Source organism: Bubalus kerabau, chromosome 10, assembly GCF_029407905.1.
Source record: "Bubalus kerabau isolate K-KA32 ecotype Philippines breed swamp buffalo chromosome 10, PCC_UOA_SB_1v2, whole genome shotgun sequence".
Classification (NCBI taxonomy): domain Eukaryota; kingdom Metazoa; phylum Chordata; class Mammalia; order Artiodactyla; family Bovidae; genus Bubalus; species Bubalus kerabau.
Genome location: NC_073633.1, coordinates 56257073 through 56272351, shown reverse-complemented (window position 1 = coordinate 56272351; position 15279 = coordinate 56257073). Strand labels below are relative to the sequence as shown.

At 38.2% G+C, this 15279-nt stretch overlaps 1 protein-coding gene, 1 non-coding gene and 1 pseudogene across 7 annotated transcripts in view; 1 reads left to right on the top strand and 2 right to left on the bottom strand.

Annotated features, from left to right (window-relative positions):
• On the bottom strand, positions 1 to 62 carry LOC129622162 (U7 small nuclear RNA). Its single transcript, XR_008699840.1, has one exon. It is a non-coding gene; the product is annotated as a U7 small nuclear RNA (small nuclear RNA).
• A 1900-nt stretch (positions 63 to 1962) lies between these two features.
• On the bottom strand, positions 1963 to 15023 carry LOC129622101 (putative ribosome-binding factor A, mitochondrial; annotated as a pseudogene).
• RNF111 (ring finger protein 111) overlaps positions 14640 to 15279 on the top strand; it is a 90855-nt gene continuing 90215 nt past the window's right edge. For 2 of the 6 annotated variants that reach the window (XM_055537809.1, XM_055537808.1), the window contains exon 1: positions 14646 to 15245. The gene's annotated coding sequence lies outside the window, so the exon portion shown is untranslated. Of the gene's footprint in view, positions 15246 to 15279 lie in introns of all 6 variants that reach the window. The other 4 variants (XM_055537803.1, XM_055537800.1, XM_055537807.1 and 1 more) reach the window with 4 other exon arrangements.

The window sequence follows — 15279 nt, the reverse complement described above, 5'->3', positions numbered from 1 at the left end:
TTTTGCTTTCCAATGTGAACTGAAAAACCTGCTAGACAAATTCCAAAAGAGCTGTAACACTCAGTTATCTATTTTCTACAAGAGTTTGTGTATAGAACTGGTATTATTTGTTCCTTAAGTGTTTTGTAGAATTCACCAGTGAAGCCATCTGGACCTCATGTTTTCTTTAGGGAAGTTCTAAAACAATGAAGTCAATGTGCGGCTCTAATGTGATGTCTTCTCTCTTGTTATTGACAATTTATTTCTTCTCTCTTATTTATATTAATGATAAACAGTCTGGTTACTGGTTTATCTGTATTACTGACATTCTCAAAGAACTAGCTTTAGATTTCACTCACTTTTCTCTTTTTATTTTCTTTTTTTTTTTTTTTTCAATTGATCTTTATTTTTTTTTTTTTAATTTTATTTTATTTTTAAACTTTACATAACTGTATTAGATTTGCCAATTATCAAAATGAATCCGCCACAGGTTTACATGTGTTCCCCATCCTGAACCCTCCTCCCTCCTCCCTCCCCATTCCATCCCTCTGGGTCGTCCCAGTGCACCAGCCCCAAGCATCCAGTATCGTGCATCGAACCTGGACTGGCAACTCATTTCATACATGATATTTTACATGTTTCAATACCATTCTCCCAAATCTTCCCACCCTCTCCCTCTCCCACAGAGTCCATAAGACTGTTCTATACATCAGTGTCTCTTTTGCTGTCTCGTACACAGGGTTATTGTTACCATCTTTCTAAATTCCATATATATGCGTTAGTATACTGTATTGGTGTTTTTCTTTCTGGCTTACTTCACTCTGTATAATAGGCTCCAGTTTATTTTCTATTTCATTGATTTCTTTTTTTTTTTTTTCTATCTGGAAAATTTTAAAAATGTGTTTTCCATAGTAGAGTTCATAATATGTGTAAACATAATGACATAGTACATAGACATAAACATAGAACAGACTTTTTAAAAATTGAAATATAATTGATTTATAATGTTGTGTTTGGTTTCAGGCGTACAGCAAAGTGATTCAGTTATATATACATATATATTCTTTTTCAGATTCTTTTCCCTTGTAAGTTAGTATAGAATATCAAGTACAGTTTCCTGTGCTATACAGTAAGTCCTTATTGTTTATCTACTTGATATATGGTAGTATATATATGTTAATCTCAAGCTCCTACTCATTTATTCCCCCTTCCCTTTCCCCATTGGTAACCACAGGTTTCTTTTCTATGTCTGTGAGTCTATTTCTGTTTTGTATATAAGATCATTTGTATCATTTTTTTAAAGATTCTACATATAAGTGATATCATCTGGTATTTGTCTTTCTTTGTCTGGTTTACTTCACTTGTATGATGATCTCTAGGTCCATCATGTTGCTGCAAATGGCATTAATTCATTGATTTTAATGGCTGAGTAATATTCCATTTATATTTACACCACATCTTCTTTATCCGTTCTCCCGTTGATGGACATTTAGGTTGCTTGTCCATGCCTTGGCTATTTTACATAGTGCCACCATTAACATTGGGGTACATGCATATGTCTAAATTATGGTTTTCTCTGGATATAAGCCCAGAATTGGGATTGCAGGATCATATGGTAGGTCTAACATGGTAGAAATTTTAATGGCAGCTGTTGTTCTTCATCAGTTTAACTTCACAAAAGAAGTTTATCAGCAGAGCTAATGTCTTACTAATTCACATTCTATAACAAGATAACTTGGTTCCTTTTTGTCACCACTTCTCTCTGCCTCTAATTTATCTTCTAGCAGTTCACGTTCATATTCCAGTGCGTGCCCCTCCAAAAATGCACTAGTAAAATCTAAATCATTCACACTCATTCCAACGCAGCAGATCCTCTTTAGGAGAGATGTCATCATCCGTGATGGGTTTGTTTTCTTTTTCTTCTGCTTTGTCAACTCAGCCAGTCATTTCTCCTTTTGTTTTGGTCATACTGGGCTCGAACTTCTAAAGTCTTTCTTTACCCCCAAGCACTTTTGTCTTCCTTTTGTATTCTATTATTTGCTTTTTGAGTGCCTCCTGTTTGAGTCCACACAGATTTGAGTGCACAGCAGATTTCATGACATAAGAGGAGGCTGTAGCTTCCCTTCAGAGAAGGCAATGGCAACCCACTCCCGTACTCTTGCCTGGAAAATCCCATGGACAGAGGAGCCTGGTAGGCTGCCGTCTATGGGGTGGCATGGAGTCAGACATGACTGACGCGACTTAGCAGCAGCAGCAGCAGTAGGTTCCCTTAAGTCATTTTGTATATAGTTGTCTTTTTCATCTGGGGCCCACAGTCAGCAACTGCCAGTAACTAATCAGTCTCAGATGGAGCTGCATTTTGTCTCAAGCAAACACTATAGGCAACACACTCCTCAGGGTCTACTGAGACATCAAATGGTGCCTCACATGGACAGTGCTTTTCTGTAAGATGGTTAAATCCTGTGCTCATTTTGTTCAGCAGTAAGAGCTGTCTTCCAATACATACAGCAGGCTGAAAGGTCTAAAGTCAGAGAGACTTTGGAAACCCCACATTCAGGTTACAGATCTCTTGGCTCACATCAGAAGTGTCCAGAGACTCTGTCTGAGCTTTATAAAGAAGGCCATCCTGGGACTTTAATGCTCATGATCCTCCTCCTTGGTTTTCTTTTAGGTGTTCTTCGTTAGAAATTCTAATCTGGATGATTTGGAAATAGAGATCCCAAGGAAAGACCTTAATACTAAAATATTTTTCTAACCAGTACTCTTCAAAGTATAAAGAAAGATGAGCATCAAAGAATTGATGCTTTTGAACTGTGGTATTGGAGAAGACTTTTGAGAGTCCCTTGGACTGCAAGGAGATCAAACCTGTCAATCCTAAAGGAAGTCAGTCCTGAATATTCATTGGAAGGACTGATGCTGAAGCTGAAACTCCAATACTTTGGGCACCTCATGCGAAGAACTCATTGGAAAAGACCCTGATGCTGGAAAAGATTGAATGCAGGAGGAGAAGGGGATGACAGAGGATGAGATGGTTGGATGGCATCACCAACTCGATTGTCATGAGTTTGAGCAAGCTCCCTGATGCTGGAAAAGATTGAAGGCAGGAGGAGAAGGGGATGACAGAGGATGAGATGGTTGGATGGCATCATCAACTCGATGGACATGAGTTTGAGCAAGCTCCAGGAGTTGGTGATGGACTGGGAAGCCTGGTGTGCTGCAGTACATGGGGTCACAAAGAGTCGGGCACAACTGAGCAACTGAACTGAACTGAACTGTTCAAATTGTCAAAATCATCAAAAACAAGGAAAATTTGAGAAACTACCATAGTCTAGAGGAGTCTAAAGTGACATGAACTAAATGATTTTTGAGGAAAATTTCTTAAACAAGTTCTTGTTGCCATGGGAAACAAAGGAGCCACGGGAGCCTCCAGTCCAGCTGCTGTGTAGCCTCTGTGGCTCTGTGGGGGCCCCACAGCCCCCTAGCTGGTGCCCACATGGCTTATTATAATTTTTTAAATTTTATTTCCTTCTTTCTGCTTGCTTTCAGTTTAAGTTGCTCTTGTAATTTATTAAGATGGAAGAATAGGTCATTGATATTAAAGTTTTTCTATTCTAATATGAACATTTGATGCTATGAGTTTCCTTGAAAACATAGCTTTAATGGCATCCCATAACTTTTGAATAATTGTGGTTCTATTTTCATTCAGTCCATAACATTAGACTTTTTCTTTTGTGACCTTTGATCCATTGGTTATTTATGTGTTGTATTTAACTTTTAATTATTTGGGGAGATTTTTTCAAATATCTTTCTGTTACTGAATTTTAGAATACTTTAAGTTGAGAGGATGCTTTGTATGAATTTAATCTTTCTGAATTCATTGTCTTGTTTTATGCCACAGAGCATAACTGATATAGCTTGGTAAATGTACCATGTACACGCAAAAGAATGTGTATTATGCTATCATTTTGGGTTTTTTGTTTGTTTGTTTAATTTTTTTATCCCTGTCTTGATTTACTGAAGTTTCATTTTTATAAGATGTGTTTAGTTGAGGATTTATTTTGCTTGGGCGTTGTAGGGCATCTTGAATTAGTAGACTATTAATGATCATCTCTTCAAAATATTGTCTCAGATCCCTTCTTTTTCTTTTTTTTTCTGGGACTTCAGTTTATCTTGTTAGGTTCCCTCACTGTATCTGATATCTCTCATCAAAAACAAACAAACAGAAAAGACATTAACTTTGAATAAACTGCACTTAAACCCAACACTGACATTTCAATGACAAGAACTTCAGAAAACAGTGAAATGTTATCTCCAAGGTGCCTTGAGAAAATAACTACTCTTCTAGATCTACTTCAATAAAGAAGGTAAAATTAATATGTTTTTAGAAGATATTAAAAGACATGATATTTTTGAGAAAATTAAAGTTATTCCAACAGGAGATAAGCATTAAAGAATATTCTCTAAATCATGCATCATGCAGAAAGAAAACCCTCTTGCATGAAAGAACAGATGCAGAAAGTGATGGAGACCAAAGAAAATTATAATTATGAGAATAAATCGAAATCACATTGACAGTGAAAGTAGGAGGTGTGAAGAAAGAACAATGTGGCATTTAAATTATACAGAACTACAATACTAAATGGCGAAAATATTGCAAAGGATGTGTGTGCATGTTGGGGGATGTATGTGGTAAATGCTTTTACACCGTTCATTCATTCTCCCCTAGGAGGATAATAAAAGTAAGAATGGTTTTGTTAAGGAACTTTTAAAGTAACTAGTAAGAGAATAAAACAGTGAGGCTGCAATAAGATGCCATTTTATACCTACTAGGCTGACTACTCGGAGAAGACAATGGCACCCCACTCCAGTACTCTTGCCTGGAAAATCCCATGGATTGAGGAGCCTGGTGGGCTGCAGTCCATGGGGTCGCTAGAGTTGGACACGACTGAGTGACTTCACCTTCGCTTTTCACTTTCATGCATTGGAGAAGGAAATGGCAACCCACTCCAGTGTTCTTGCTTGGAGAATCCCAGGGACGGGGGACCCTGGTGGGCTGCCGTCTATGGGGTCGCACAGAGTTGGACACGACTGACGTGACTTAGCAGCAGCAGCAGGCTGACTACTAGATGACCTACTAGTAAAGAAGACTGACAATAACATGTTGGCCAGGACATGGAGATATTGGAACCCTCGAAAAGCTAAGCGTAGAGTGACAGTATGACCCAGCATTTCCATTCATACGTATACATCAGAAAGAATTGAAAACAGAAACTCAAACAGACGTGTACGTCTATGCTTATAACATCATTATTCACAGTAGCCAAAGATAAGAAACAATCTCAGTGACTCTGGAGAGATGAATGAATAAACAATGTTAGAAGTTCAGAAATCTTTGGTTTGGGAAATGTCTTATTACTTCTTTCATAATTTCTTCTCTCCGTGTTCTTTGCTCTTCCTTTGTGGAACTTCTGCAAGATATTTTACCTCTAGGAATGGTCCTCTATAACTCTTACCTTTTCTCTCATATTTCTTTCCTTTTTTGCCTTATATCCTGGAAAATTTTCTTCCTTTTATCTCTCAAACTTTCTATTTTAATTTTAGAAATCATCATTTTAATTTCCAACCATTCTTTCTTGCTTTTATCATTGCATCCTTTTTTTTGTTATAAGGATGCAGTATCACTTTTAAAAAATATCTGAGGATATTAGCAGGAAGGTTAAAATATTTTCCCTTTCTCTGTGTTAAATTACCTCTATCTCTGCAGTTTTTCTTAGTATTTAACTTGATCTCTTTTGCATTACAGATTTTCCTCAAATACCTAGCATATCTTGGTTTTCAATAAATATTTTAAAATTATGTAATATAAAAACTAAATGTTTTATAATTATATAGTATAAAAACTTTAATGTGTAAAAGGATGATGTCTACTGCCAGGCAGGTGTTGGCAGATGGACCTTTTAGTATTTAAAGTGAAGTAGTTAATGTAAGCTATTACACCAACTACTTAACTAATTCAATCTGTTTTTTCTTTTTTTTTCTTTCAGAACTCCCTGCCCTTGTTTTTAGCCTAGGACTTCAAAACCTAGATACTATGCATTCTATTTTTTTTAATATATTGTATTAGTATTTATTTGGCTAGGCAAGGGATCTTTTAATTATGTCATGTGGGATCTAGTTCCCTGACCAGGGATTAAACCCAGGCCCCTGCATAGGGAGTGAGGTGTCTTACCCTGCCTGCGTGCTAAGTTATTTCCGTTGTGTGCAACTCTTTGCGACTGTATCGACTGTAGTCCGTCAAGGTCCTTTCTCGGTAGGATTCTCCAGGCAAGAATACTGGAGTGGGTTTCTATGCCCTCCTCCAGGGCATCTTCCCCACCCAGGGATAGAACCTGTGTCTCCTATAGCTCTTGCATTGCAGGTGGATTCTTTACCACTGAGCCACCAGGGAAGACCTCTTAGCCACGGGACCACTGGGGAAATCATGCTGTGCATACTTTGTGCGCTGAAGAGAGGCATAGAGAGTTTTGACCGTGCCACATATAGACTTAATCTCTTATTTTTCAATTCTACATTTTTTTTTTCTTGGCTTCTCTTGTCTTTGGCCTGAGTCCTTAGTCTCTGGTGTATTCTGCAAGGTGCACCAGCTCCCTCATTAGTGCAGCCCCTCTGGTAGTATTTCATGGTGTAAATTTTTCTTCACTCTGCTCAACAGTTAACAGCTCTCTATCTGATTTCTGCCTTCCAGATATTTGGCGGAATAATTTGGTGATCACCTGCTCCCACTCTTGTTGTTTTGGGTTTGTACCATTTTGATTCCTTTGCCATTTGTTAGGTGATATTGGGCATGATAAACACACATGACTGGTCTGTTATTCTTCTACTGGGAAGAAATATTTAGTTAAATAACTTTTCAGAGGATATTTTCTGTATGAAAAGTCGCTAAAATGTACATCTCTGATGCTAGAACTTTAGAGGTTCCGAGAATGAACTTAGTGTTGAGGTGTTTAAGTAATTTTGATTCAGTAGGTGGCACTCTTTACTAGTTTAACTCAATCCTAAATTGGTGTTTGAATTTCAGTTCAGGGTAGAAAGATTTTATTTATCCTTATAATCCAAATAAATATGTTTTCAGAATTGGGTTATCAACTCTGACCTATTTGTATTTTCACAACTTAAAAATGTTTGAGTTACATTTCAAAGTAAAGATCTGAAAAAAATAAAAAACTAAAATCTCCAACATTTCCAAATTTCTAAAACAGTAGTGTTAATAGTGACTTGTGCTCTATCATAAGATAGAGAAGGAAATGGAGAAGGCAATGGCACCCCACTCCTGTACTCTTGCCTGGAGAATCCCAGGGACGGAGGAGCCTGGTGGGCTGCAGTCCATGCAGTTGCAGAGAGTCAGACACGACTGAGCAACTTCACTTTCACTTTCACTTATGCTCTATCAAAAGTTAAAAATAATTAAATCTTACCAGAAGTCCTGAGTACTGAAGACATTCAGATTCAAGCTGTTAAATATTTTAAAAATGTCCTCTTATTGCATGGACAGGTTCATTTCATTATCTTTTCTTCTCTATCCTTTCTGAATATTCCCCCAATATATCAGTGTTTTAAATTTACTGAGATATTTGTACAATCTGTAGAGTAAACAAAGCACAATGTCTGTTAACACTCCTATAATCAAAAATCATAGTCAAGATACATGTTAGGCAGTTAAGTAAATACTAATACGGTTTAGGGAAACATTGCGTGCTTTTGGAAAATTTTACATATTCTATAAATAACAAGCAAGTACAGAGAAACATGTTTACTTCCTGTTCTGAATTTGCAAATAATTTACCAGTCTGTAAATCACTCTTGAAATTGTAATATTCAATGTTCATATAAATCTTATTAGGTCTGAAGCAAACCATGAAATGTTAGAGCTTTAAGGGACTTTGGAGAGCATAATGCTAACTATTTAATGATCACAAACTTGTTTTATTTATTACTTACAAAAGTGAGCTCTTTAAAAATTATGGTTTTTAACAACATTGGAAAAATATTCTAAAAAGAGTTAAAACAACTTACTGTAAAAGTTCACAGGTAAGTCTGTGACCAATTTTGACAAAATATGTAAAAAATATTAGTAGTGAGAAGACTAAACTACTCTGAGAACTATTATCAATCAGTCTGGAAACCTCAGTGTGATGCTAGGCTTACGTAACCGTGGGTGAATGGTGACTTTCTCTTTTATTTTTCTACAGTTTTATTTAAAAAATATATTTTTAGGACTTCCCCAGTGGTTCAGTGGTTAAGACTCTGAGCTGCCAATGCAGGGGGTAGGAGCTGCCCTGCAGCTGCCCTGGTGGAGGAGCTAAGATCCCACATGCCACATGGTTTGGCCAAAAGATTAAAATAAATAAAATGAATATGAAGAGGAAATCTTAAAAAACTAATAAATAAATAAAGACACTTTAAAAATACATACATACATATACTTTCACAGAACCACGTGGCCTTAAATATACCCAGCATTTGGCCAGATAGCCGGAAATATTTCAGAATACTTTAAGTTTCAAATGTTTGTCTACAAAATTCCAGGCATATTGTGTTTCCTTGTTAGTCCATAATTTGTTACTTCTGTTTCAATAACTGAGCCACACAGATAATATTAGTATTTGACCAATTCAAATATATCTTGAAGGTTGCATTCCAAAGACAATCAGAGAAACTTTAAAAAATGATAATACTCGTGAAGATTATTCTATCTTTTGAAATTATCATTCCACTAAAGAGCTCCCCAATTTTTCAAAATTGAGTCCATCGACTTCAGAACAGTTTATTAGTAGGAAATAAGTGGAGTGCCTAATGACTCCTTATCTTCTGTTCCTATTTTTCTGTCTCTGTCTCTCTGTGTATGTATAATAAAGATTGTAATCTTCAAACTAACCACAATCTGTTTGTAACCTTATAGTCTGAAATCAAATTATATATATAGAATTTTATGAGGACCTGCATTGCCTTAACTAAATCAGCAGTGCTGTGTAATTTATAAAATTTTCCTTTTAGTTTCAGATTCCAATGATACCTTGGTACATCAATAAGAAAGAATGTTGTGAATCAGTAAGTGTTCTGATGAGTGCATCTCTTAGGTCCTTTTAATTCTTCCCAAAGCTTTTTATCTGAGGAAATATTTTAGTAAATATTTCAACAAGTTCCCCCAACCCCCTATCTCATTGCATTAAACCTCCAGTCTTTGCTTCATTTTTTTTTGAAAGAGCTCACAAGGCTGACCACATAAGCATACTCTCACTTTCAAACTTTGTACAGTTATGAAGTATTTATGCAATGGATGGCGGGCATACCAGCCTTTCCCTCTGACTTCAATAATTTGGATAAAATTTCTTTTTTTCCCATTTATTGCAGCTGATCCATTAGCACAGTTCACTATTTCCATGTTTAGAACCAGCTCCTCAAATTCTTATCTATCAGATAGGCACTACTGGCCCGTGTGTGCAGGCTAATTTGGTAAATATTATTTTGCTGCAGTTCCTGGCAAACAGAATTTGGTTTGAAATATATATGTTGGATACCCCTGATCTTTCCATAGAAAGTAAACTTTTTTGGAAGAGTTCAAAGATTTAAGACTAAAGATTTATGTTTTTTAGTGTGAGATTGAGACTAGGACCCCAATCTTCTTTTTTAAAAAATTTGTTATTGAAATATAAAAAATTTCTTTATTGAAGAGTAGTTGATTTACCACATTGTGTTAGTTTCTACTGTACATCAAAGTGACTCACTTATACGTATATATACACTTTTTTCCATATTCTTTTCCATTATAGTGTATCACAGGGTATTGACTCTACTTCCCTGTGCTGAACAGGAGGACCTTGTTGTTTATCCAGTCTATACACAATGGTTTGCATCTGCTAATCCCAAACTCCCATTTTAGCCCTCCCCCAAACCCTCCCCTCCTTAGCAACCACAAGTCTGTAGAGCTCCAATCTTCTTATTCAGTAAGTTCAATAAATATTTTAAGTGATATTTTTCTGCTAAAGAGAGAACATTATATATATATATATATTTGACCTTAGTTTTTTTTTTGACAGACTATGTATATAAATAATATAATACCTGTAATAGAAATATATGCAAAGATTGAAGAGAGTCCCAAAGTTGTAATGATTGTTAGGTCTGTTGTGGGAGTGAGGAGAGAGGTATGGCAATGCTTCATGAGGAGTCTTTGAGGAATGGGTAAGAGTTTGGTGAGCAGATGAAAGTGGGGGTGGGGTCAGGGAGAGGGTGAGAATATTTTGAAATAATGGATAGTAGGTGCAAAGGCACGAAGATATTGGAACCGTATACTTTTTCTACAGAATGCAAGGAGTTTGAGAAGTCTGCTTAAGTCTAAGCGGAGACAGGGAGTAGGGTCATAGAACGAGGTGCTGTGAAATGACCCTGGAGAATCTGGATTTAGAAGAGCTTTATTTGCCAAGTCAAAGATTTTGGATTTTATCTTGAAGCTGATGGAGGGTTATTAAAGAATTTTAACTTAGTGTCTCAGTTTCTGCCACTCTGATAGTGGTTGAAGGTGGAGGTGATGCTAGCAAGAGTAGACCCACAGAAACCAGGAAACTATTGTGTGTAATTCAGATGAGAGATATTTCCCACCTCTGTGAAAATTGCTGTCGTGTCTAAGTCTTTGCAACCCCATTGACTATACAGTTCATGGAATTCTCTAGGCCAGAATACCGAAGTGGATATACTATGCCACTATTCCCTTCAATACAACCTCTGGCACCTGTCCTTCCTGTCAGGCTCACCGCTTTTCTGCTCTGGGCTTCCTGCCTTTGATCTGTTGCCTCTATTGTCTGCCCTGCCATCATGTTAGTGACTATTCTGAGTTGTTTTTTTAAATCTCTCTCTTCTAATTACTCTCCACTCAGCAATTTCCAAATCTGATGTCTTAGTAAATGGCCTTACCTCATGTTTTGCAGAGATATCAAGTCCATTCTTTGAGCAAGCCCTCAACTTGTTCCCTGAAGCTAACAAACTTAATTCATTTATACAATCACTTCTTCCTCCTCCCTACCTGTTTCAGTGAAAGGAATATCCCTTCTCTTATCCAAGGCTAATTCTCCCATCTGAACTTTGAATCTCATTTATTCTGCCTCCACCGAGCATTTGTTTATTTCCATTCACCTTTCTCATTTCTCCTTTCCCTTCAATTACCAACATGATTCAAGTCTCCCCTTTTTAAATTCCATATCCTGCTAGATATGTATCTTTATTTTTCCATTTACTACAAATTTCATTAAAAAGTACTGATTCTTGTATAACTACCCCATTTAGTCCTTTCTAAACCAGGACTTCTAAGTTGGAATATTGTTAGCATTTTGGTTTAGATAATTCTTTGCTGTGGGAGGCTGTGTTTCAGACCACTAGATGTCAGTAACATCTACCTCGTTGTGTTTATCTCCTGCTGCTGCTAAGTCGCTTCAGTCGTGTCGGACTCTGTGTGATCCCATAGATGGCAGCCCACCAGGCTCCCCCGTCCCTGGGATTCTCCAGGCAAGAACACTGGAGTGGGTTGCCATTTCCTTCTCCAATGCATGAAAGTGAAAAGTGAAAGTGAAGTCGCTCAGTCATGTCCGACTCTTTGCGACCCCATGGACTGCAGCCCACCAGGCTCCTCCATCCATGGGATTTTCCAGGCAAGCGTACTGGAGTGGGGTGCCATCGCCTTCTCCGAAAAACATTACCATATACTATCAAATAATCCGTGGGAGTCAAAACCAACCCCAATTGAAAAGCTCTGTTCTAAAATGTATACAAGTTGCTGAAACTGCTCCTACTTACTGATCTCCATACTGTGAAACCAGCAGACATTTCATATCCCTCACCATTCACTTCTTTATTGAAACTTTTTTCCTCATTGGTGCTGTTTGTTACATGTTTATCCCTTTTTTTCTGGCCCACGCATAGCCTTGTGGGACTCTTTTTCATTCTTCAACTCTTAAAATATCAGACTTCCCTAGGTATCTGTCTCCTCTCACTTCTCTGTGTGGCCTCATCAGAACTATTCTTCTGGCTGTCACACTATAGGTGAATGAGTCCAGATCTCTGTCTTCAGCCCAGACCTCTCTCCTAAGCTTCAAACATGTAAATTCAACAGCTTATTGGAATCTCCACTTTTGGTAAACTCAACTTGCCCAATATAAGAAGTAATACTTTGCTTTCTCTCAACCTCCTCCCTTATCCTAACCAGCTGAAAGTTCCAGACCCCCAAAGTTGGGTTTTTCAAGCCTGTGTCTCTTTCTTGAATGGTGCCACCACACAACCATTCACCATAAATCTGGAAGTCTCTGAGATTCCCCTCCTTCACCTCCTATAACCACGTAGTTATTCATTCTTCTTCTTTTTTGTTTTTGTCCCTTCCTGCTCATTTCTACTACCCTCACCCCTTTTTACCTGCAATTCCGACTGGTCTTTGGTCCTCTCCTCTTGGCCTTCTCCATCTGTCCTCTACTTGCCTTATAGAATGGTGTCTCTAATAGTCAAATCTGATTATTTCTCCTCTGATTGATACCCTTTAAGGCTTCTCATGGTTTGAAATATAAAATAGTTAAAATTCCTTTTCCTAGCAAAAATCTTACTTAATACATTTCTGTCTACTTTGCTTCCCTTATCTCCTGAGATGTTCCTTGGAGGATACATTCAGTAGATCTTAGTAAAGAATTTGTTTCATGATGTTTCAACTAGAGGATTCTGTAGCTAAGCATTGCTAATCTTTCTGTGGGCAATGCCCTATTTGGTTTACGTAACTGTCTTATTTATGTTGCAAAATTTAAACATTACCTTCTCTTGGTTTGACTTCAGTATTCTATCTTTGTGTTCTCAGAGCATGAGTATGCCATCCTATACCTTCCACAAATAGTTGGGCTTGCTTTCTGGATCTTCTCAAATACTTCAAGTAAAACAGTGGTCATGTGTCTAGTACTCACAATGCTCAGCACAATGTCTAGCACATAGTAAGTACTTGAAAAATATTTGTTATACAAATGAATAGTACCAAATATATGAAAGACCTGAACTGGTACAGAGTACAGAGAGGAATGGGTGGATTTTCAATATTTGAATGTTTCATTGGCAGAATTGGAAGTACTTACTGCCTGATTAGAGGTAGGGAGTGAGGAACAGAGAGTCGTCAAAGATGACCATTATGTTCCTCGTTAGATAACTTGGCCCTATTGAAAGAGACAGTGAAACCTGAGATGGATGAGATTTAAACACTACATATGTACATTCATTTATTTTGGACAAGATGCATTAGAAATGCCTGTGGGACATAACCAGTAAACAGCCATATGGGTCTGGATCCCAGTTAGCACTGTGCAACTGAAGTATCACATGAGTTACTAACATAGTTTAAAATTTTTAACCTGCTTTCAATTTTTAAAACTTGAGGTATAATTGACATTTTCTTTCTTTTCTCCCCCACCTTCCTTTCTTTTTGGAAACAGATTTACAAAGTTCAAATCAATTAGACACCTGCTGTTTTCATCACTGAAATTTTTTTTTAATTTTTAAAAATCACTGCAGATGGTGACTGCAGCCATGAAATTAAAAGATGCTTGCTCCTTGGAATAAAAGCTTTGAACAACCTAGACAGCATATTTAAAAGCAGAGACATTACTTTGCCAACAAAGGTCCATCTAGTCAAAGCTATGGTTTTTCTAATACTCATGTATGGATGTGAGAGTTGGACTGTGAAGAAGGCTGAGCGCCGAAGAATTGATGCTTTTGAACTGTGGTGTTGGAGAAGACCCTTGAGAGTTCCTTGAACTGCACGGAGATCAAACCAGTCAATCCTAAAAGAAATCAGTCCTGAATATTCATTGGAAGGACTGATGCTGAAACTGCAATACTTTGGCCCCCTGATGCAAAGAACTGACTCATTGGAAAAGACCCTGATGCTGGGAAAGATTGAAGGCAGGAGGAGAAGGGGACGACAGAGGATGAGATGGCTGGATGGCATCACCCACTTGATGGATATGAGTTTGAGCAAGCTCCAGGAGTTGGTGATGGGCAGAGAAGCTGGGCATGCTGCAGTCCATGGGGTCACAGGGTTGGACGTGACTGAGCGACTGAACTGAATGGAAAGATTCTTTTTCCATTTAGGTTATTACAGAATATTGAGTAGAGTTCCCTGTGCTATTCAATAGGTTCTTGTTAGTTATCCATTTTACACATAGTGATGTGTACATGTCAACCCCAAACGCCCCATCTATCCCTACTCCCAACCCCTTCCCCTAACCTCTTAGGTTCATTCACTGGAATTTGAAAGAAAGTTTTACTGATTTCAAGGCCTACATACCTTTTGCCTACAGCCTATTAATGCACGTAATAAAGCATCTGTTGTCTCCTTATTTTTATAAAATAAGAAAATGTATATGATTGTACAGTTGGTTCCCAGGATATCTATTACCATTTTTTATCTGATTCTGAAAGCAAATTGACCTCAACGGTGATGATCTCATTGGTAAGGATGATTTGAGTACCATTTGCTGTGACAGACTAAACCATGGCGTTTTTGTTCGTTACCTTAAGTATAGTTAATAATTCTGTGGTTGTAACTTTGAGTTATAAAAAAAATCAACCAAGATGAAGTCAATATTTTGTTTAATATTGAACGCATTTCACAAATGAACATAAAACGAGCTTTATAACTTCGTTAGGTTTCGGCAACAGACTGATAAGGCGAGTACAAAGGGGGAGGGCCACGGAAGAGGGAGCCGGACGGTGAGAAACAGGCATCTGAGCAAGCGCAGAAGCAAACAGATGTTAATGGAGGATTGAAGGCAACTGCGCTCTCACTTTGCGAACTGTCGTAAAGCTTTGAGTGTCGTGCTTCCTCGGTAGAGGAGGGATTGGTTAGGCGGCGGCGACTGGAGAGCAGCAGCAGTGGCGGCGACGGTGGCGAGGTGTTCGGTCTGCGCAGCATAGAAACGCCCGCAGTTTCGGGGAACGAGTTCCCATGGGACCAAATTAGGCATTCGGAACCCAAGCCGGGTCAGCTGGGCCGAACCAGGCGCTGCCGCTGGTACAGTTTTGGTCGCGGTGACAGACGCTGCTCTTGACCGTAGGGGCCTCTTAGGCCAACATCTGAGGCGCAGATCACTGGCTCTCGACGCATCCTCTTCCCCGCTTACATCTCCTGTCTTCCTTCCTGGGCCAGTGATTGCCAGAGCCTGGGAAGAGGGCGGCTAATGATTCAGGTGAGGGGGCCGGGGGGAGGGGATCGATTGGAGG